This window comes from Alligator mississippiensis, chromosome 4 (assembly GCF_030867095.1).
Source record: "Alligator mississippiensis isolate rAllMis1 chromosome 4, rAllMis1, whole genome shotgun sequence".
Classification (NCBI taxonomy): Eukaryota; Metazoa; Chordata; order Crocodylia; family Alligatoridae; genus Alligator; species Alligator mississippiensis.
The window spans coordinates 238,924,057-238,948,518 of record NC_081827.1 but is presented as its reverse complement, the minus strand read 5'-3'; the positions used below and the strand labels follow the sequence as shown (position 1 = coordinate 238,948,518).

The following is a 24,462-nucleotide window of genomic DNA, read 5'->3' as shown; positions in this document are numbered from 1 at the left end:
AAAAAGTAATTACATTTTCAAATTGTTCATTAATCTTAGGGGGTAGCTTCAGACCACAATTTGGTTTTTACTTGCTTGCCATCCAGAGGCTTGAATATACAAGTACAAGTCCTAGGATTAATCCCTTTTTTGCCCCACAGATTCTCTGCCCTCGTCCTTTTAAGAGACTATTTTCATTTATATAACGAGTTGTTAAACAAGTTATTGTTCTACATAGTGTTTGGCTTAGGCCCTTTCAGCTTCTTTCCTAGACCTTTGGACCATTTTGTGCCCCAAAGCTTGTCCAAATCTCTCTTGTCTCTCCCAAAGGTTGGTTCTAAAAGATATGAGTAAAATATATCAAACAAACCTTGCTTCTTGTATGTATCTCTGGATCATCATGCTACAACACCATTTTAACCTTAATATATCATGAGAACCATCACCTTTGCAACCTCTAATATTTGATTTAATTATAAACATTTTGAAACCAACATTTTTCCCAGTATTATCCTGAATTAACTGGAAATTAGAATATGTAGGCATTAAATGAAGAATTATGTTGTATTCTCCTCACTTCAAAATTTAACCATGTGTCCAAATGTAAATAAGCTTGATCCTTGGAGGCAAAACCATAATAAAATATAACCATATTTTTCTTATCTACAGTTTACCCAAAACTAAGTTTTCAGCGAGGGAGATGTTTTTTGGTGTAATTCTTCCCTTTGGTGTTTCATTTTTTGTGTAGCTTTAGCCACAAGCATGATTATTACATTTCTTGAAAAACTGAATTTCATCTTTGATAACTCTGTTACTTGCCTGTTATAGCAAATATTTCTGAGACAAACAAGACTGCATCATAGCAAATTGCAAGGGAACCAAAACAGTGATTGTGTTTTTGCTTGCTTTATGTGAAATATTACATTTGAAGTGAGCATTTGATAACACAATATTCTCAAGGCACATCCCCCAAAGAATGCTCGAGCGCACTAACAAAAACAGGCTCTTACTTATTTTCTGCCAATATTCTTGGTTGGCTAAAGAAATGCTTGAATATTCTTGACCTCATAATTTCATTTTAACCCAACCACTCTAGAGAACTGAATAGCCATCTTTGCTTGAAGAATCTATGTTGTAATTTGAAAGTGTGTAGAAGTGACAAACAGGTTGCAAATTTGACAATATTGAAGGATGCGGACGTGCTGCATTCAAATATATCCTTCAGAATGTTCTTGCAAAATATCAAGATTAGGGAATGAGGTCAAGTTGTTTATAGTCAAATTGTTCAGTTTACTTATGAAAAAAGTAGCCACAAAACCTATATTCACAATCACTCATCATTACAATGGAACACTATGTTGGAAAGATAAGATGTGAAGTGTTATGTACTGTATGTGGAAAGATTTCAGAATATAAATGGTGTGTATATAAATAACTAAGAGCCAGTTAATGGACATTGCCTAACTACAATAAGTACGCAATTTCTGAAAACAGCTAAGCCTGCGGTATCTTTAACCAACATCAATTCCAGGGAAGGGAATAGAAAATTTAAATATCCAGGAGATTCCACATGGATTCAGATAAATAGTTTCTCTCACCATTAGGAAATGTATTTATTTGCCTAGCCCTGAGTGAAAACAGAGAAAAGAGCCCTGAACAGAAAATGTAGGTTGAAATCAATTGTTCATGTACTTCAATCCGTGTGTTAAGAATTAATAACTTTGCTGACATTTCCCAAAAGCACACACTGACCTCACCAGGCACACGATCAGTGTAACTGTAAATGTAGCTCACTTTGTTAATTAGCTGCAGAGAGATTAGCTGGGTTCCCAACTTTAACTTTATTAGCATTAATCAGAACAGAATTTAAGCTTCCAGTGAGATGCATAGTAAGCAGTTTCTGCATCTTGGGCTGGCGACCAAAATTCTTGAACCCCCTCATAATCAGCACCGAGGGCTGGTGCCACAGTCACCCATTCCTAGTTAAGCTATTACTTCTAATTCAGCATTAAACATTTTAGTCCTTAATCCTCCCTTGACTTTTTCAACTTCCACCTAAAAGGAGTCTCAGAGGACACTCATTTTTTTCTACAAAAGCAGAACATGTGAATACAAATCAGCTGCATTTACTTATTACAGACAACTGACCAATCCTACTCCCTCCTTATAGGTGTGAAGCCCACTTAGTTTCAGTGAGGATGCCCAAAACGCAGTCTGATGTTATGGCCTCTTCTACAGCAGCGGGTCCACACACTAAACTTCCACTGAAGCCCCTGGGAGTTACACAACCTGGAACAGCTACAGAAGCAAACTCAGCATGAGGAGTCCATAACAGTCAACATGTTTCAAGGGAAGAGCTGAAGGCACTGTGCAGGTATTGTTGAGAGAAAGAAATTTCAGATGGAAAAAGTTAATAAATCTAGTTTAAAGTCAGGTACCGCATGAGCTGAAACAATATCTGACTTGTAAGGAGCTTCTTGTCATTCTTTCTCCTGGAACTTGTAATAACCTGACATTTCTTAAAATGAAAAATGCAAAGAAAATGAATTTAGTACAAAAAAGTACATTTAAAGTAATGCCGAGTCTGTGAAACAAGCCAGCTGCAGCTAGGAAATTCAATTTAACACACACACCTCCAGCCCTAAATCAAGTGTTGATGTGTTTTGTTGCCAACCACAATGCAAGTAAAGCTGGAGGCATTTGTTCTTCTCTCACTAATTGCACACACGCAGCTCCCCCTCCACCCCTTATGCTCCTTCAGAAAAACTTCTAAAGGCACATCATTTCCACAAAGCATTCCACCTAGAAAGGTCAGACCACCTGTCACTTTGTTTGTTCACTGTATCATATTCAGCCAAAGCTCACATGTCTGCAAGCGTTTTAGAGCAGGCGTTTGTTCTTTGTTTAGCACCTTTTCCATAGTGTAATTCCATGTATGCTTATGGAGCTCCATCCATTATAGCACGTCTGTATCCTGCAGACACAGGAGTGCCTTGCTGCTTCCTGTATCTATCACAAGTAGAATGTTATTGCCGCATAAGAAGCCAAATCCAGACCTACTGTAATAAGGCATTCTTACCAAGCATAGTCTGAGACAAAAGCAATAGAGAGGTCATTTGCATGCACAGTTGGACATGAAACTATTATAAACAGCAAAGGAGTGAAGCTCACACCATCTTGGCATTCCTTAACCACGCAAAAAAGGACATTCAAGCTCCCCTTCCTGCAGTTTGCCAGGGGCATGCACATTCTACACAGCAAACCAATGCAAGTTATGGTACGTAGACATGTACGCCCAACACATAACATGCACCATCATTTATGCCTCTGCTGAATTAGGTTGGGTCATTGTTATTTTATTTCTATCATTCTCTTAAAAAGAAACATATTGTGGGAAGTGCAAAAGATATGTATTATTCCTTAGAGGACTAAGAAGAAACTCCTTTTCATACATAGGGTATGGAATGTATAATATTTGATAAAAACAGGTCAACATATCTAGTTAGATCCCATCTGCTTCATGCAGACATCTGAGCCAGATGTCCTCTTTATGAGAAGGGAATAAGAGGCAAAATCATGCTGTTCCTGCCCCCTCCCTTCAAAACAGTAGAAAACAGGTGATGCAGCTGCAGACTTTCCTCCTTTTCTTCCCATAAACAAAGTTCCTTAATGAAAACTTCATGCAAATATGGCTCTGTTAAATCAAGCCTCAAGGGGACATGCTTTATTATGGCAAGCTTTCCTCCATGCACAGAGAGAGGTAGTTAGAAGTGTTAGTCTGAAGTCATGTTCTCCTCCAAATACACCTGGATACCTAGGAACAACTCAGGAGGTAACAAATGCTGCTCTGCATCACACTACCAATAACTCTGAACCTTCGGTTACCCTCAGAGGGGAGTGAGGGGGCAGAAATGTAAGCCAATCGCAACACAGCTTGCAAAAAACCTTCTGAACTAAGGAGTTGAGGGGAGGAAACATAGACCCTGTAGCAAAACCCCTAGTTTTTCTTTTTTTTTTTTTAATTTTAAAATGAATTCCCTCCCCTTCCCCAACCATTTCTGACTTTTTTTCTCCCTCTCTATTCCCTATAGATAAGTATAAGTGAGCTAAGACATAGGATAAGCTTCAGCATTTTATTTTGGTAGCAAGTTGTATTTGTTTCGTTTTTTCTCCTTCTTTATACTGTATAATTATTATGTTTATATTGATTTTTACTGTTCTATATTACTGTTTTACTGATACTATATGATTTAGGCCTACATATGTAAGTTAGCATAAGTCATGTTAAGTTTCTATTTTGTTTGTCAAGTCTTCATCTTGTCCCCATGCCCTGTTGTGTAAGTATGTTGTAACCTATGACTCATACCTACCTTTCCTATGTAACTTGGTCCCTGAATGAATGGGGATGAATGAGGGTGCTTGAGAGACAATGGCAGTAGGTCTAAAAATAGCTCCCTCTGAATGACCAAACCATCAACACCAATACCTGGACCAACGACCCAGTCATTGGAACCAACATTCAAGAAACAAAAGACAAGGCAATCCACCATTGTGCCAAGGCTGTACATGCTCAGTAAGAACACCTGGAACCCTCTGGGACAGGACTGACATTGCCTGGACATCCCCCCCCCCCCAGGAGATCAGAGGTAGTCTGCCCCTTAAAAAGGGGCAGAGAAGACTGACTCCTTGGGACACCCTCTCCATCTGGACCAGTACCATGCCACACCACCTATCCACCCAGAGGCCCAGCTGGCGACCCCCTCTGGACAACACCTGCTGGACAAAGACCCCTTTCCAGCCTGGACAGGTAGCTATCACCCCCACCACCTCTTCAAACAAGAACTTCAACTCTATTTCTCTTCCCTACCTGGACTTCAACCCTTTCACTGAGTCTCTTTCTCCTGCTGCCATTGTGAGTGCTAGTGTGTGCGTGTGTGTGTGAACCAATAACTTCATGGGGCTGTGTAGTGTGTTGTCTGTTTAATAAACCTGTTATTTTGCAACCCCAAGTTGGGTTTTTGTCTATTTCTTGACTGTTTCCTCCTTGTACCACTTATCTGCCACCCAATCTTTCAGCTGTCTACCTCAGTTTCCAGCTCCAAGCTCCCAGCTATCTGCCAGCCCCAATCTCTCAGCTGGCTGCCTCAGTTTCCAGCCCCAATCTCCCAGGTTTCTGCCTCTCTCTCTTTCCTGGCTGTCTCCTCCTTGCCACCAGGCTTTTTGCCTTGCACCAGTGACCTCGAGTAACCCTGGAGCCACTTGACCTTAAGTAAACCCAAGCCTCAGTTCCTCAGCCCAGCTTCTCTCTAGTCTACTGGTTCTAATCCCAGCTCTGGCAACTTTCACTCCTTACACTTTCTCTCTCACCTTAACCTTCCCCCAGGTATCCCAAGTACCCCAAACACACACATACATACTGTACCATCTAAGTTAAGAACTAACTCGTGTGCATGTGTAGGTGGGTGGTGTGTGTGTGAACTGGTGAATATATATATGTCATCGTGTGCATGATATACGAGTTATTGATCCGTGTATGTGTACAGAGTACGAAGGTATTGACAACTGATTGTTGTCTAATTTGTGGTGTGTGTATGTGCTTAAATTGGTGATAGGTATACATGTTCCTAGGCTGGTTTGGATGTGTATGTGCCTGCGTTGGTAGTGTCTGTGTGTGTACATGTGCAATTGTGTCACACCCTCCTGTCTAACAGCACAATATTGGGATCCTGAGAGTTGGCCTGACCCCACAGGACAACATGCCCATGAAGGATGGAATATTACAAAATACATGTTTTGCAGCCTGTTTTGGTTGCAACCCCTGTTGGGGCCCCTTTGCTTTGATGCCTGGGGCAGTTGCCCCACTCTTCGCCCCCTTGCAACAGTACTGTGTCCATAACAAATATAATAGCTTGTGTGATAGGGAGTGTGTAGATGAAACAGGGGCCCTAAATTGAAGCAGTGGATTTTTAAATCACCACTTCAATTTGGGGCCGATTAAACCCCCATGTCATGCACACAATCAACTTACCTGCCTCTCCGGCGGTGGGGAGGGGAGAGCAAGTTGCCAGCAGGAGGAGCAGTCCCTGGGTTGTGATGGGGGGGTGCTTTCCTCCACAGCAGCAGTGCGTCCCCCCGCCGCCACAGGCGGCACCTGCCCAGAGAGCACCACAGCTGTGGAGGGAAGCACTGGGCCCCTGCACAGCTTAGGCAGGCAGGCAGGCTCCCAGATTGTGGAGGGGAGAAGATCAGGCTTGCTGCTTTTCTTGGGCAGAGCCTGCTTTCCCAGGCTGCTGCCAAGCTGCCTGCAGGGCTTCCTGCAGAGCTGCAGAGCTGCACAGAGCCTGGTGCTTCACTCCATGGCTGTAGGGGCAGCAAACTAAAATTCAGAAGAGGAGTTTTAGTTTGTTGTGCCCCGAGTCATTTAAGGGGCAGTACGCTGCCAAATTTCCTACAGTGGCTGGAATTAATGAGCAATACGGTGCCAAGGCGTGCAAACACTGACACCATTAAAGCAGTACAAAAGCATTTAGCCTGCTTTAAAGTGTTGTGCACACATGCCCCTCATTTCATCTACACATGGCCAGAGCTGCTGTCTTGGCCAACATGGCAGCAAGGGACCTACAGAGCTAAAGGTATGATTTGTTACACATCTCCGTACCCAGAGATTGTAATAATTCATTTCTCCTATGAATGAGCAGAGGACCACCTGAAACTCATGTTCATCTGGCCCTTACACTTGTATGAGATGTGGAAGAATACCTCACCTGATGGCCAGACAAGCACAATAATCAGCTTTCAAACACTAAATAAAGGTTCATGCAATTAACATTTTTTAGCTCATAAGAATCTAGAAGTCATAGGACTCTGCCAAGATTTCACCCAAGGAAGAAAAACAGTATTATTAAGCTACAGGATCAAGATTATACTTTCATTTAGACTGGTATAAATTTTGAGTAACTTCCCTGGACTTAAATTAGCTTTCGGTTACACTGGTATAGGGAGAGATGATTTCTAATCTAGAGACCAGATTTTAATTGCCCTTCTGTAACTTTCTAATTTCAGTGTACTCTTAGGTGATGTATACTGGAGTGGCTTTCCTCAAGTCAATGCTGCTTTACACCACAGGACAATTTCGTCCATTAATTTCCATTGCATTATTTCTCATGTGTTTGGTGCAAACGAAAGTGGAATCAAGCCCTGTGTCTTATTTAAATCAAAGTTCAAGCTGATATCATTTTGCCATTGGAAGGGAATAGGCTTTCCAAAGGAAGTGCTAAAAGAAAAGTGCTACTATGACATGCAGCTTTAGCAAAACAGAAAGTGAACCATAACTAACACTCAACTTAGCTAACTGAATACCCCTCCCTCTGCTTGCTTTAATCTACCATATCGTTTAAGCTGCTCCTCTAAATAAACAAAAACTGGTTCAGACAGCATATATCCTCTTAAAATTGCTTTTGGGTGTTCAAATCCTATTAAAAGTGTTGCCTCTAGGGATTTTTACTTTAAAACATTTGTACATGTATATGAAGGAAAATAAGAGTGAGTTCAAAGCTGAGCTGACTGCACTAGCATGTACACAGGACTTTGTATTTTAACTAGCATGACAGTCAATGAGTGGCAACTTTATCAGTTAATGTTCCCAATGGAATGAGAAGGTAGAAATGACAAACCAAAACAAAGTAAACAAGAGTTAAAAATTTTCCTCCCCTCCATTTTCAATGAATTTTCATACACAAGTCAACTCAATAACTGCTTTGAAATTTCAAGTTAGGATCAGCCCAGGCCTCAATTCATGAAAGTATCTTGCAAGACAAGTTTGTAAGGCTTTTCACCTAAAAACTGGGAAAAAGCAACTTAGGGTATATTACAGTATGATTTAAATGTAAATTCTGGTTTATACACATTTAAACTCAGAGATCTTTAGACTCTTTTTCTAGCATCTTTGTTTTAGTTTTCATTCTATAGAAGCATGTCATATGGTCTGCCAACACCAGATAAGACTGTCAGTCCATTTCCCAAGTGGCCATACTCCCTCTGTGATGATGGGCAGCCAGAGAAAGGTAAGTTGTTGGCTACTGTGGCCAACCAGTTGTTTCTAGTTATATATGCAGAGGATAAATTCTTTCCTGGCTCCACAGGCAATTACCTTATGCCCTGAAGCAAGAGATCAGATTATAGTTATCATTAAGTTAGGTTTTAGAGCTACAAACATTATTAGAGGTCATAAAGTTATCCAGCATTTTTTAAAATGCAACCGCAGTATTATCTCATGACCTCCTGCAATCTTGAATGCCACTGGCTGATAATATGCTGTCTTTATTATTGCCTATTATTAGAGATGGGCTCCAAGCCAGTATCAGGGATGTTTGGTTCCAAGGGTTTAGGATGACCCATCTCTACCTTTTATTAGTTCCTTAGTTTCTGAAACTCTTTCCCAATTTAGTCCTTGCAGGCATCAGTCCAGCAAAGCACTAAAGAACATACTTAACAAAAAGCACATGGGTAGCACCATTAATCTCAACTGATTATACCTATAGCTTCAGGATTTCAGGAGGTCATTGAGATAAAAATTGTGGCCTAACTTTGTAAAAAGGATGAACAGTTTTATAGTTGCTAGTAATGTTTGTACCTTTGCAAGCTAGGGGAAGGGAGTAAAGGTAGAATTTCAAAAGCAGCTCAGTGAGGTACCAATCCCATAAAAACTGGTCCACTGGTTTGGTTTTAAGTTTGGAGCTAGGGACAGAAGTTACACAAAAAACAGTTTAAGTGATCAGAAATTGGTTTAAACCTGTAACAGAACATAAGTTCAGTGCATATAAACCAGCTTCAAAATGGCCAAAACTGGTTTAAGATAAAACTGGTTGAATGTACTATCAAACTTAACTGATTTGGGTCAACTGGTTTATGGAACTTCCATTCCAAACCCCTTCCTGGCTTTAGTTAAATCAGAGGTCCCCAGCATCCCAGCATGCTTTTTAGCCCTGGGCTGTCTGCTCCAGAGAGTAGGGCTGGCCCTGCCCCTCTCCTTCCTAACCAGAGCTCTGGCTGGCTGAGACAGAGATTGGAGGCAGAGCAACATCCACTCACTGCTCAAGCAGGGATCCCCTCCCCCCCACCACCCCTCACAGAGCATGGACCTCAACGGCATGGACCCCAGCTGACATCTGGTCACAGTCATGCCACCCCATGCTAGGTAATGCTGATAGGTGTCTATGTGTGTGTGTCTCCAGTTTCACTGGAACAAAGGCAGACAGGACAGTGTCTGCTTAGGGTTTTTTTGAGCTAATCAACAGGTCAGCTGATATAGCCCCCCCCCCCCCCCCCCCCCCCCGCTCCTTAAAATACTTTGCAAATAGCTGGTTAAGAAAAGCTTGAAGTAATGAGAGAGGCTTTGTTTTGTTGATGGGCTGATAAGCTTTGTGTTCTGATAAGCTCCCTGCTGGCTGCTGGCTTGCTGAGAGGTATGAGAAATGACTTGGTTTGCAAAAAATACAGTGCCTGTCAGCTTGCTGAAGACAGTATGAAGAAGCAGGGAGAGGGAGACTGAAAAGCTCAGTATCATCAACAGATGCATGCAGTCCACACAAGCAGTTCCTTTCCCCCCACCCTTTGCTTCAGAGTGCTAGCCAGGGGCCAGTATCTAGCAACACTGAGCAGCGAGTTGGGGGAAAAGTCTGGCAAGGGCTGCTTCCCCCTCGCACTCCAGGAACACCCTGGCTGGGGACTGTGCAGACCACGGTGGGGGTGTTAAACCCCTCCCTAATCATATCATCATGCCAGGACCTGACCATGCCCCATCTCAGCTCAGCACTATGGAGGGGAAGGGAGGGCTGCTCTAGCACCCCATGGCTTCTAGCCTGAGCCACTGCAGGCATGTGCCTGCATTTCCTAATTCAAAAGTGAATGTCTATCCACTTGCAAATTGATTCAGTCTCTGCAGGCTAGACTAACCTGATTCAGTTCAGGCTTGGGCTTTTTTAAAATCTGTCCCTACAGAGAGGGAACCTAATACCATCTACTGAATCACCAACATGCTTACTGCAAAACCTGTGCATTGTTAGAAATCTTACACAAGAGGACTCACCTTGCACCATGGCTACAAATAGCTATGCACCTAAATGAATACAGTTCCCAGATAAAAAAAACTGTCTGAAACAAGAATATAAAATATCAGTTTCCCAAGGATAAAAACATTACGAGGTTATACTAATTATTTGAAAGCAAACATTGTAAACCTAGAAGTTCAGGTGTAAGATTAAAGAAAACCCAAACGTGTTGAAATATGGAAATACACAGGTAAGACACAAAAAGAGACTGCAATGATGTCATGAATTGAATTAGCATTACTCTTAGCATAGAATAAAAGGGTTGAAAGGGATCTCCAGGATCATCTAGTCAAACCCCTTACTCAAAGCAGGATTATCACTGACTAAACCATCCCAGTCAAGTGTCTCATTAACCTGCTCTTAAAAACATCCAAGAATGAAAATTTCACAACCTCTCCGGCCTGTTCCAATGCTTAACCTAAATTTTCTTTGCTACAATTTAAGACCTTGTTCCGTCTCCCATAGCCAGAGGACAGTCTATAACATCCTCCTTTATAACAAGCCTTCAGTTATTTGAAGATTGTTATCAATTTCCCCCATCAGTCTTCTTTTATTCAGAAGAAAATAACCTTGGTTCTTTCAGCCTTTCCTCATAAGTCATGTTTCCCAGATGTCTAACAATTTTTGCTCTCTACTGGACTTTTTCCAATGTGCCCACATTTTTCTTGAAGTGAAAGGCCTAAACTGGACATAGTATTTCCAACAAGGCCTCACCAGTTCCATATGAAGTGGAAGAATCACTTCCTTTGATTTGCAAGTGATATTCCTATTAATACAGTCCAATATGCTGTTGACTTTTTGCAACAAGGGCACACAGTTGGCTCATATTCATCATATGGCCCACTATAACCCCAAGGTCCTCTTCTGCGCTACTGTAGCCTAGCCAGCCTTTTCCCGGGCTACGTTTGTGCATATGATTTTTCCATCCCAAGTGCAGGACTTTGTACCCAGTCCTTGTTAACTTTAATCTGATTGATTTCAAGCCTTTTCTCCAGCTAATTAAGGTCATTTTGAATCCTAGCCCTACCCATCCAGTATGTTTGCAACTCCATCTAAACTATTTTCATCTTCAAATGTGTTAAATATTTACTCAACTACATCCTCCAAATCATGATATGCAATAATACTGCCAATAGCTACAGATCATACTGAACTGATTAACCCACCTTCAATTTTTTTTTTAATCTTTACCTGCCATATGTCACTATAAGACAGAAAACTATGCTGTCTGGGGCCACCATCTCTGAGGACAGTTTTATTTCACTTCCTGTGTTTTCAACTAGATTCACTAGCCACTTTGAAAGAGAGTGCCCTAATGGAAGACACCCATGTTCTCAGTCATACCAAAAAATATTGGATCTGGCAGCCACTTTGAAAAAGGTCAATTCTACACAAAGGCCAGGTACAGACATTACACATAAACCAGTATAAGTGACCATAAATTGGTCTAAACCAATAAAAGTACAGACATTTGGCTCACACAGACAAGTTTAAAAATGGCAGACCGCTATCTAAGATAGACCTGGATAGTATCAGATTTAAGTGATTTATATTAGACTAGTCTATTGAATCTAGATCCCCTCCAACTCAAGTTAAGTTACAGTCCCCTGGCATCCCAGGCTGCTTTGCAGATCCCCACTAACTCCTGCTCACAAGGTGGTGTGCTAGCCTTGGATGTGCTTGTCTGCTTGGACTGAGCAGGCTCTCACCGAGCCAGATATAGGCAGAAAGTGAGGCTAGAAACTGTGCCCGTTATCAGTAGTGGCTGGGAGGTGGGAAGGGCCAGCTCTAGCCCTAGCCCCAGCCACAGCCAGCACAGCTGGGGAGGGAGGGGGTTGCATGGTGAGGGCTCCCCCCACCACTGCCTGGCTTGGCTGGCCAGTGTGGCTCCTCTCCCCCCAACAAGTGACTGGCTGTCAGCATCAGCAAGGAGGAAGGAGGAAAGGAGGCCCCCACTATGTGGACCCACCCCCCAGACCCGAGCCAGCACAACTGAGTGGATCCCACATGGCAGAGGCCTCTGTTCCTTCCCCGCCCTCCTTGCCACCACTGACAGCTGGCTGCTCATGGGGTGGGGGTGGGACTGGGGTCTGTGCTGGCCAGTCAGGCTACAGAGTGCAGGGAGGAAGAGACCTCCACTGCACCACCCCCCAGCTGTGTGGGCTCAGATCTGGAGGGACTGGGGGACTCCACCCCCCCCCAATGCCACTGACAGCTGGCCACTCACAGGGGAGTAGGGCTGGAAAAAGGAGCTGTGCTGGCCAGCCAGGCTGGGCAGCAGTTGCGGGGAAGCTTCTGCTTCACACACACCACCCCCCCCCCGTGCTGGCTTGAGTCTTGGGGGGAGGGCCTACTTCCCCCTGCTGCCGCTGCTGATAACCAGCCACTGGTTTGAGCTGGGGGAGCCTGGGGAGGGCTACTTGGCTGGGCTCAGCATTCTCCGGAAGCCTGCTGGAAGGCATGCAGGAGTGTTCCCAACCTGCTGGCTTCAGCCAGTACAGGTAGCCTGTGTGCCCCTCCCTCCCACCGAAGGGTCTCTTCACTCCCGACCTAACCTAGGGGGGCTCCTGATTTAACCTAGAATAAAGCATAAAACTTAGACCTCTTCCTCCTCATGATTTTTTAACTTCTATACTTAGCCAAAATTATAGAAGAATGCTATTCATTTGCCTCTGCTGAAGAAGAAAACTTTCAGCTACAGAGAAATTAATCCTAAAAAAATTTGTTAAATGTAGCCAAGAAATGATAGTTTTGTTAGCTATATATGTAAACAGGAAGTTTGAAGAGTTTGCATTACTTCAGTATTATGATCATTCAGACCAAAGTGTTACACATAGTATTGAATTTAATGCAGGATTCAACTGTAAATTAATTTTAACATGTAAATATATTAACTAATTTAATCATAAATTCTCAGAAAATTTATTCTGTCCTCAACCAGTAAGTGATGTAATTTGGGGGAGGATATGCTAAAAAAATTAAAAAATTATGATCCTTAACGTTGGGTTACATGCTACCCTTCCAAAAGATTATTTTCACAGGTCGCTTCACAAACTTTACAACCAAAGAAGGGGACAATGAATAATGTCAAGTGTGCCAATTCTGCAAACTTTCAAGGAAAAGGGCTGAATATCGATTGCAACAAATCATTCTTGAATGATATACATTACTAACAGAGAAGGAGTAGGGCAGTCCTGAAGCATGAAAACTGATAGGTCATGAAGATGTGGAGAAGAAAGTAAATTCAGAACCTTATAGGTTATGCTCTATAAAACAAATTTCATTTTTGAATAGAAATCAACACACAATTCCTGGGACAGGTGCAGTGTGCTGATTGCTTGAAACATTTAGCTGTTTGTCCTTTAGCTACTGAATTCTGCCCAAACCAAAGAGTAACATATACCAGCCAATCTGGGAGGTCTGCAAAACAGATATAGCAATAATTCAACTGTGCTGTTACCCAGACATAAATCAAACCTCTGCTGAGACAGCAATGCCTGAGCTTTGCTGAATTCCTACACTGATAATAAAGTCTTGACAATGTGTTTGATGCGACTCTCAAAGGAAAGCCTGAAGTCACAGATGAAACCCAGATTACAAGCTGGCTATAATGTAAATAAATCCCATCAGATGGAACCATAAATGGAAAAAAAAAACCCAAAACAGAAAACAAACAAACAAAAAAAGCCAGCTGCTCAGCCAGTAGTAGAAGCCAACTATAATTCAAAATTAATCAAAATTTAACCATTATAGTAATTATCACAGATCAACCCAACTTACCAAAGATGTGAGAAGAAATATATACAAACCTAAGCGTATATCATGTATGATAATGAAAGCAAAATATATTAGCTGGTTATGGAAATTCTTGAAACAAAGCACCTACAGATTGGTCATAAGCTTTGAATCTGATCCTGATGATTTATGAAAGTGTAAATCAGTAGTTATATCATTTAGACCAAAAGAGTTTAAGTGGTGTAAGGCATGTGCAAGTAGTGTAAGGCAAGTGCCAGTTTCACCCAAGTTCTCTTGGAGTCACTGTGGAAGTTGTATTTTGGGCATCATCTTTCCCTTTTTCATCTATTGGCCATCTATTCGACATCTCCCTTGACATATTTTAATTTCTCTTCTTGTCATACAGCTCCATACATCATAGGATTCACAGTACCATAGTGCTTTGTACAAGATGTAGTCCAGCCAAGGAGCCTATCCAGGAGGAGAAGAGGGCTACAAGGCACACAAAATACAGTGTCCAGAGGGCACCACAGCCCCGTACCATAGCACAACAAACCCCAAATTAAAAAAAAAAACCATAAAAACCATTAAGTAAAAAAAATTGCAATTTTTCTTGATCATTTTTCTATGTTTGAAAAACTTCATATTTCTCCCCAGTTTAGGATGAAAACAATTTTCAAAGTACCAACATTTCTCAAGGGATGGAAATTTCCATTTTCTATAGCTTAATTCATCAGGGAAATGATACACCCATATAGAGCCACAGAAGTAGGTATCACTCACTAATGTGTTTTAATACACATGTACTGTGTTTACTTGAATCACAGATGAGGTTCCTCCAATGAGCATGAGGGGAAAAATAGCCTCCTTTTGGATTTGAGTAGGCTCAGGGCTGAGCCTGGACAGGGCTCACAGTTGGTGAAACACAAGAGGCACCATGGGATGATGGTGGGAAATAGAGGAGCCTGACCTGTGTGATGCCGGGGGAGCATGGGTGAGACTACGCAATCACAGACAGGCTCAGGCACATGGGGGCAAGAGGGTGGGGGCAGGCTACAGGGGGAGAACTGGATGAGTGGCAGACAGCAAGGGGCAAGCACAGAGAGGCAGGCAGCAGTGGGACAGGCACGCGGCAGGAAGCATGGGGTGAGGCTCTGGCCCCTTGCCTCTGCTTTCCCCACGGCAGCAGCACAGAGAGCAAATTTCAGATGGCCTTCCACTAACTTTGTAGACATGAAAAATAATAATAAATTTGTACAGTTTCCATGTATAGAATATAATTATTGAAGAGCTGATTTAAATTCAAAGGTGTCTTGGATTCAGGGTCGGGGGGGGGGGTCTAGTGGGTCTGGGGAGGGTTTGGCCAGTTTGCAGGTGGGGGCAGGGAGAGATTGCCTAGGGAGGCAGGGTTGCAGCGCTAAAACTAGCCCAGTCAGGGTCAGGGAACTGGGAAGAGTGGAGCCCTGGGGCTGTGCTGCAAATGCAGGAAGGCATTCATGATTGGGTTAACATTTTTTTTAGATTGGGTTAACCCACTCTCAATCTGAATTAGTGCACCTCCTCAGGTGAACTAACTGAGATTGGATGCACCATGTTTTGGGCAATTTAAACCCTCCAAATGCCTGACCCTGGCAGGTCAATCTAAATGTAACACCTGTACATACCCTTAGGCTGCCTGTACAAGAGGTTCCCAGACAGATGATCTAATTAAAATGGCTCACTATCAAGTGTATTAAGCCCCCTGGCATTTCAAAATGGCTGCGGGGGCACTTTAACTAAAGCTTATTCAACAAGGTTTAGTTAAGCACCCCCGCAGCCAGGGGAGATGTATAGGGGGTGCATGCAGGTGCACATGCACCCCTTTAGTGTGGCAGTGTACCCCCTGCAAAAAGGCACCACCGACACTGTCAACATTGTCTGTGGGCAGTCACCACTCGCCACCCCACCGCCGACACCACCGGCAGCGTCTGTGGCTGGTCCAAGATCACCCCTGGCCTCCGCTGCTGGCAGTGCCTGTGGCTGGTCACCGACCCCTGGTCGGTGCTCTGCACCCCCACCCCCCACACCACCCATAGTGCTGGCAGCATCTGCAGGAGCTCTGGGTTTACCGCCACCAGGCTCCCACCCCACCGCCACACTCCCGCCACCACCAGCACAGCCATGCCCCCCCAGCCATCGGGGGCACAAGCCGTTCATGCCCACAGCTTTTTGGAGCATGGAGGGGGGTAATGGTGAGGCGATGCTGGAACGTTCTAATTAGGACATGGAGCAGATTGATTTAATTGAGTTGGCTCCAGCATGTTCTAATTAGAACGCAAAATGAGTACACCCATAAGCAGCCTGAGAGACTAACTGGTTCAAAGAGGTACCTGTTTGCATAAGCAACAACTTTGGCTGATGTCTTTCTGAACCAGTTAGTCCCTACGGTGTGCTCCTACCTTAGCTACTGCCTGACTTCAGTGTAACACAGCAAACCACTTCTGTACTCAATGAGCAATTAGTACTTATGGCAAGTTGTGTTTGTGTAAAAAGAGATCCATTTCGACTGGGACTGCAATTTGTGTACTAAAAAAAAATTTTGGAAGCAATTGGGACTGTCTTATTACCCCAATAAAAACACTATTCTTGTGAGATATTTAATATTTATTATATGTGGGAGGACAGGATGGAAAGATATTTTTGGTCCAAAAGCTATATGTATATGTCACAGAAGACACATAGGAGTGCTATGAAAAGTTATGAGTCGGTTTTGGATTCAATCAGACACTAACCCTGAAATGTAATCACACTGCCAGTTATCTTTGCCAAAGCTCTTAAATTTGAAACTAGAAAAAAACCATATTGAGTGCTTAGAAACAGTAGAGGTAATTTTTCCCTCAGTTTTATCAGAGATTTTCGCTTTAATGAAAAACTGTAAGAGAGTAGGATGGTGAAAATAAGCCCTTTGGAAAATCAACAAGAAAACTGTTTCAAGCCAAAATTATCCTGCTTTACTTTCAACATTGGGAAAGTATCCATCAGTGTCATAAAAGTGCATGGATTTATATAGGCTATTCCCCATGAAGCCATTTGTTCCTGCTTGGGAATCTGAACGCTTCAACAATGATCCTGATTTATTTCCTATCTGGGTTGGATTGGCTCCTAAAAAGAGAGTAGATGGCCAGCTTGGGAAGATCTGCCGGAGAGCAGCTAAAGCAGAGCTTCGAGACATTCATCCGTAACAGCTGAGCCTTGGCAAGCACTTTAAGGAAACCCTGATAAGAAATCTGTCTGGTATCAGGTCTCTCTCCAGAGATCCTTGACTTTGTCTCCTGAGTCCTGGACAACAGGTATCTCCATTTAAGCTGTATGAGTTTGACCACCTTTGTTAAGAGCATGAGGCACAATACAGAGGAGCCTAACATATCTGGTCAAGATTCCTACATGAACGAGCTTTCCATTAGAAAATACTTCACAAAATTAAAGTGTATCCATTTCATTAACTTTTTTATGGGAAGCATTTTGTTAGGGTAAATTTGAAGTGTTTCATTTAAATGAAGTAAAAAATGTTTTAAATATATATCGGGTATATCAATTAGTATAAGATATGAAACGGTAAGAACAAAGCCAAAATATTTGCTTGATCAAGGTGAAACAAAATATTTAATAGAAAAAAGTCTCAATTTTCAACTTTTTGTCCAAATTTCCTATTCTTAGAATTTCCTCACAGATTGAAAATTATGGTTTTTGATCAACTTCAAAATACAGTATATGACTTAAGACTATACTGTCTTTATTGTGAGTCGCAGAGTAGAATAAACAAAGCCAAAAACATCACTTTTCCTTCAACCTCTGCTACTTATTTAATAATCTATCAAGTTATAGCTACTTTCAAGCTTTTCCAAAGCAACTGACCCCAACTGCACACATACACACATGCAGGTACACAGAGTATCTTTCATCTACTATACACTTCACTGATCTGTAATACTACACAATATATTGGAGAAGAAAATTTGAAAAAAATAACACGTCCAATGGAAGCTGCAGAGCAGCAATTTTTAGCAACATAATATAGCAACCTGAAATGGTACAGGTCTCTGTAACTTTACCTGTCCATTGATTTCCTTTACATTAAAAAACTATGAGAAGTACAAAATGTTCCTATAAGATGCTTCTTGGTCATTCTCTCGATGTGTCTTCGGCTGAGCTATCTAGAGCAGAGTGTTTGAACAACTTTAATAATAACAACCCATTTAATGTATCCTGTCTCCACTGCTTTGAACAGTCTAACCTAAGATAATACACAGTGTCATAACTAATCAAACTAACTATGGCTTTCATGCAGAACAATGCAAGAAAATGTTGCCTATGAACTATGAGACTGGAAACACTGAAGGTAACTGGACTAAGCAGAAAGAGTTACTGAAACTGATCTTTGTTTAATGGGAAAATAAGAGGTCTGCATCATAGAAAGCTGATTTTTAAAAGGATTTTTGTGGGTGATAGCTTTGATTGGACCAACTGCATGTTTGGGATAGACTTAGACAAGCTTTTGAATGCAGCACATTCATTTTTTTATATGTATATTTCGGGCAAGGGCAGAGATAGCTGAATAGCCTGTCTCTAGCAGCAAGCTCACCAAAATGAAAAATCCAGATTGGCTGCTAGAGCTATTTGAAATCTAGGGTTGTCCATAGTAAGCCACATCCACAAGAAGAAAAATTTTCTATCAGAAGAATCATGGACCTGAAACAGGTGATAAATGGATAAACTGGTTATAGAATCAATAAGTGGATAAACCACTTACACAAACAGACTTACACAACAGGCTATAATGAAGAATAGGAACATAACAGATACTGTAGGCCAGGGGTGGGCAAAACAGGGCCCCACAGGCCATATCCAACCCATGAGGCAGTTCTCTATCTAGCCCACAGGGCCTCTAAAAAAAATTTAGAAAATTTCTATCTGGCCCTGGCTGCCTGTTAAAGATGAAAAGGCACCAGGGGCAGTAGGACCCAGGGGGAGCCAGCAGCAGAACCCAGAAGCCACAGCAAGGCCTGCCCCGCCCCACCCCACCCCTAGCCAGAAGCCTGGACCTATTCCCTGCCTTCTTCCACCAGAGAGGGAAATCCAAATAAGAAGGGAGGGAAAGGTGGGGAGGACCACAGGTGATCACACCAGTCCTCAGGGCCAAGCCCCAGGGCTGGCTTCTGTGGTCCCAGCACTGCAGCCAGGAACCACGTAGTACCAGAGTGGTGTGGGGGTGGAGTGGAGAGGAACAGCTGTGGCAGCATGCAGGAAAGTGGGGAAATAGCAGCGGCAGGCAGGGAAGGGAGTGGCAGTGAGCGGGCGCATGGGAGTGCAGTTATAGCTAAGCAGGAGCGCAGGGCCCACACCAGTGTGCCGGGGCCAGCACTGGCAGGAGCCCAGAGCAGAGCGGCAGAAACACAGGGTGCAGGCTGGCAGGGGCTCTGGAGCTGAGCCGGCTCCCTGCTTTCCCTGCTGGCACAGCCCAGCCCAGCTCCATATAGCCCCTGCCAGTCTGGGCCCCATGCCCACTCTGTCCCCACACTCCCACCCAGATGTTGCTGCACTCCTGAACACCTGCTTGCTGCCACTCCCCCACCACCTGCCACCACCATTTCCCCACTTTCCTGCCCACCACCACTGCTGCCGTTCCTCTCCACCCCCACCCACCACTCCAGCACCATCTGATAACTGGCTGCAATGCCAGGACCACAGGACTCAGCAGGAGCTGGCCTGGCCCCCATGATTCTTGGCTTGATCACTGCACTGCTGGCCAGGCTGGTCTGGCTCCTACTGCAGCCTGTGGTCTTGGCTATGCAACTAGGATGTGATGCTGGGGCGGTGAGTGGGGCGGGGGACAGGGAAGTGCCAGGAGAATGGCAGCGGTGGCAGATGGGGGGAAGTGGTAGTGAGTCAGAGCACGGGGCCCATGCTGGTACCCTAGGGCCAGGAGCAGCATGAGCATCAAGCCCAAGCTTGCAGAAGTGCTGGCTGGGGCTCTGCCTGCTGCAGGAGGGCTGTAGGCAAACCTTCCCCCTCTACACATGCCACAAACCTCCCCAGCCACACTCCGCCCCACACACTCATACCCACCACAAACCCCATACTCACCCACACCCCACACATCCACATGCTCCCCCACCTCACATACACCCCCCCACACCTCCATGCCTATCCACCCCCACAAACCCCACACACTCAGACACCCACAGACCCCCCCAAACCTATACCCACCCACCACAACCTACAAGAGTAAGACTTCATTTTAATCTATTGTGTAATCACCTCTATGTACACTACACAAACACATGTAAATGAGGACAAAAATATTTTTTTGAAATCAAATTAATGAATATTTTAGTAGATGTTTTCTTTTTAGCATATAACTTGGTATTTTTCTGGTTCTGAGATGGCAAACCCCCTTGCTGAAAGGAATACTTCCGGGGAACAAGCAGAGAGACTTCTGGTGGCACCTGTCAAGGGGCGAATCTACTCTTGTGGCCCTTGACAACTTGCCAAAACTCGGTAAGTGACCCTCCACTCAAAAGAATTGCCCACCACTGCTGTAGGCTGTAGACAAGATCAGTGACTAATGACCACACTTACTACTGCAGTTTATGGATGTAGCAATATCCTAAGTTATGAATGATCCGTGCTTAAGCTGATACACAATCAACAACCAAAAAGGGTGCAGTTAAATCATGAGCAATAACCTGAGAAAGAAGAATATGAATCTGTTTATCAGGCCATTAATATTAGACTAAGCCAAGAATGAATAACTGCTTTTTGAAAGTGTGTGCAACAGGAGCCAAAAGTAACAACTAATGTTTTGCCTTCTAATAACAATCGAGTTGTATTCAGTCAGCCAGAATCCTATTGCAGCAATAACATGTCTTTGTTAACCTATGATCAACCTTGACCACTTTCAAGGGACTTATGCTAAGTTGCAGATGTGTAGCTATTCCAGAGTGAACCTTTGCAGATATTAGAACTGGGCCTAGTCAGCAAAGTAAAAGAAACAGAACATGTCAAGGAACATTCCCAGGTGGTGAGGGAAAGAGATGACAAATGCTTTCTCCCAGAATTGTATTTTTCTCAAGGACACAGACCCCAGCTATTTAGTATCTTCCAAGTCCACAGGGAAACTGGTTCAGTCCAGTTCCCAAGGTTTCAGCAAAACAAAAATAAATGAACAACAATCAGAATATTTATTTAAATAGTCCACATATAAAGATTGGGTGTAAACAGGGGGAATCTTCACAAAGACTTCTGCAAATTTAAGACAACCTGTTTCCAGCTTCCTCCCTTCTGCATCTCCCCCAAATTGTATAGGTGAGAATCTGTCTTGTACTGTTCTGTGTAGCTAGATAGGCAGAGAGACAAGAACTTATGCTTTAGGACTAATCAATAAAAGATTGGGTTATAGACCCATCTCTTGTACCCTTTTCTGACTTGGGTGGTAGTAATACCTTATCTGCTATGAGTGAATGGAGGATCACTGGGAAATGTGATTGTACCTTGAATTGGTGTACAAAAAGGGTAATCAGTAAAGAAATTGTAACTATCTCTGAACTCTGTATCTAAGCTTTTAAAGAAGTCCTGATTATAGACAGGCTGTAGTCTTGTCTTTCAAAAGACCAAACCAAAGATCAAAAGACAACGTTTTTGCTAACAGAACCAACCAAAAAGAAATACAAGAAACAAAATACTAGTAGAGAAAAATTTAATATTAAAAAAATTGAATGGTCAGAACATATCATAGAGCAGATGAAAATACTAGTACCATTCCTGACATGCATATGATAAAACAGAAGTCTGACCAAAATATAACCAATAATCAGCAACCCATAACTAAAAGATAAGGGTACAGTACCAAAGCACTAACCACATATATACAGCTGTTGAATAACAAAATTTTTTTGGTTCAGTTACTGAACAGCAATAACAGGAAAAAAAAATATTTTCTGGTGGAAACAAAACAATAATATTTTGTGGGTTTTTGGCAGGACAGATAAAATGTAATTTTGGGTCAATATTTAAATGACTGATGCTCTCCCAAAATGAAAAGTCAGAAAACTGCATTTTGAAAATATGTTAAGTACAATGTTGCAATATTTCCCAAATGCAACATTTTGAACTTTTTCCATGAATTCACTGTTGATTAAAAATTTGCCCATTTCTATTAGCACACAGTGTTAAAAATGTGACACAGACAGAGACACTGGGTTGATGAAACTTTCCGATCACATAGTGCGAAATAAAAACTCGGTTCTCGGACCAGTGCTTTTCAACATGTTTATCAATGATTTGAATATCAGTGTGGAAAATGTACTGGCAAAGTTTGTGGATGACACCAAGTTATGGGGGGAGTGCCGTCACGCTGGATGACAGGCTAAGGCAGTGTTTCCCTCCGTTTTCCAGCCCAAGGCACACTTACATTAATAAAAATTTTCTGCAGCACACCTGTTAAGGCGTTCCCCATCCTCATACCAATTGTAGCTCATTTCCAGGGCAAAATTCTGCAGCACACCTGTTCACTTCTGATGGCACACTTTTGTGCTGTGGCACACTGGTTGGGAAACACTGGGCTAAGGGTACAGGCTGACCTGAACAGGCTTGTAAAATGGGCAAATCTAAACCTGATGATGTTTAACACCGAGAAATGTAAAGTACTCCATCAGGGGAGAAATTATCCACAATATACTTACAGGCTCGGTGTTGCTACACTAGCCAGCACTACAACTGAATGACTCCTGGGAGTCATGATCAACCACAAAATGAACATGAGCCACTAGTGCAATGCTACAGCCAGCAAAGCAAACAACACTGACATGCATCAACCAACACAAGCAAGACTAAGGATGTCATCCTCCTGCTCTACTCAGCATTAGCGAGGCCACAGATGGAGTACTACACCCAGTTCTGGATACCGCATTTCAAGAGGGATGTAGAGCAGCTGGAAAGAGTCCAAAGGAGGGCCACATGAACTATTAGGGGTCTGGAGAACAGACCATATGAGGAGAGGCTGAAGGACATGGGACTGTTCAGCCTGGAAAAAAGAAGACTAAACGGGACTTGGTGGCATCCTTTAAGTATATAAGAGGCGAACATCAGGGCTAGGAGTATATCTGTTCACCAAGGTACCCCAGGGGACACTAGGAATAATAGTCATAAACTGATAGAAGACTGCGTCAGATTAGACGTAAGGAAAAAAATTTTTATGGTTTGTGTATCCAGAGTCTGGAACAGGCTCCCACCAGAGATGGCACAGTCACCTTCCTTGGAGATCTTTAGAAAATGACTGGACGCACACCTCGCTGGGGTCATCAGACCTCAGCAGTCTTTCCTGCCTTAGAGCAGGGGTGCTAGACCTGGTGATCTTGGGAGGTCCCTTCCAGCCCCTATCTTCTTTGAATGCCTTTCACTAGGGAAATTAGGCCTCAAATTACACAAAGTAAACCATTTTATATGAACAAGCTGCACAGTAGATGCAGCTAAAGTCCCCCATTTTAAAAACAAAGCAACAACAAAGGGTTTTTTTTGGATATGAGACAGAAAAAGGAAAGTGACAACAATAAGGCGAATACAACTATCTTAAAAGGTCCAGAAAAATTATACAAGATTCAAAATTCATATGCAGATGACATTTACATGCTCAATCCAATAATATATTTCAGTGTACTAGACCAGGGATTGCCAACCCATGGCCCATACACCAGATTTGGCCTGCAGAGCCATTTAATCCAACCTGCAGATGTGGAGCTTTGGTGGCTTTTAGATTAATAAAAAAAAAGAAACACAAACGTTGACTATAGATAATGGACTGAAACAATAGAACAACACCTTTCTAGAGAAAATGTGTCCAGAGATCCTCATAAAGATTCTCAGATGAAACCTCTCAGTGGGCCTATGCAAGTGGCTGATAAGATGTACACTTCACTGGCCCATCACAACTGCTCAGATAGGAGAAATGGCCTATGACTATTGCATAGGTGCAGAATACCAGGGACAGAAATGCAAGGAACTTATGATAATGTGTTATGAACCTAGCAGAACCCTGAAGCAAAAGGCAACCTGTTTATTCCCACTGAGAGGGAATATCTACCTGTTCATATTTTAGTTGTTTCAAAAACAAAACTATAAGAATTATCAACTAAGCAACATGCTAGCTCATGCTATAATAAATCATGCCAAGGCAAACTTTGATATATCTGGTTTTTGCAATGAATTGGTTTCATTACATGCACCTAAAAAGTCAAAGATTCGCAGTGCATCGGTGTTTTACAGACATGACTAGCCATCCATATTACCCAGAGTCCAACAAACAAGCAGAAAAATATGCACGAGCAGTCAAGCAGCACTTAGTTTATTCTGTTCAGCGGGATCTATACATTTTAGGGCATTCTAAACCAGGGGGATACAACCTGTGGGCTGGGTGCAGCCCACAGGACTGCATTATCCAGTCCAAAGGGCTCCCCAGGTATCCCGAAATTTGGAAGCAGGGTGAGTGATGGCAGCTCTAATTGCTGCAGCTTCCAAAGAATCTAAATAAAGATAAATACAACCTCTATGCACTCATTTTTATGAACAATGCCAAGAGAGCTGTATATCCACAAGTGATCAGGAT

At 42.9% G+C, this 24,462-nt stretch overlaps 1 long non-coding RNA gene across 1 annotated transcript in view; it reads right to left on the bottom strand.

Annotated features, from left to right (window-relative positions):
• The window catches only part of LOC132250413 (uncharacterized), a 300,006-nt gene that overhangs the window by 164,689 nt on the left and 110,855 nt on the right, over window positions 1-24,462 (bottom strand). The window lies entirely within an intron of this gene.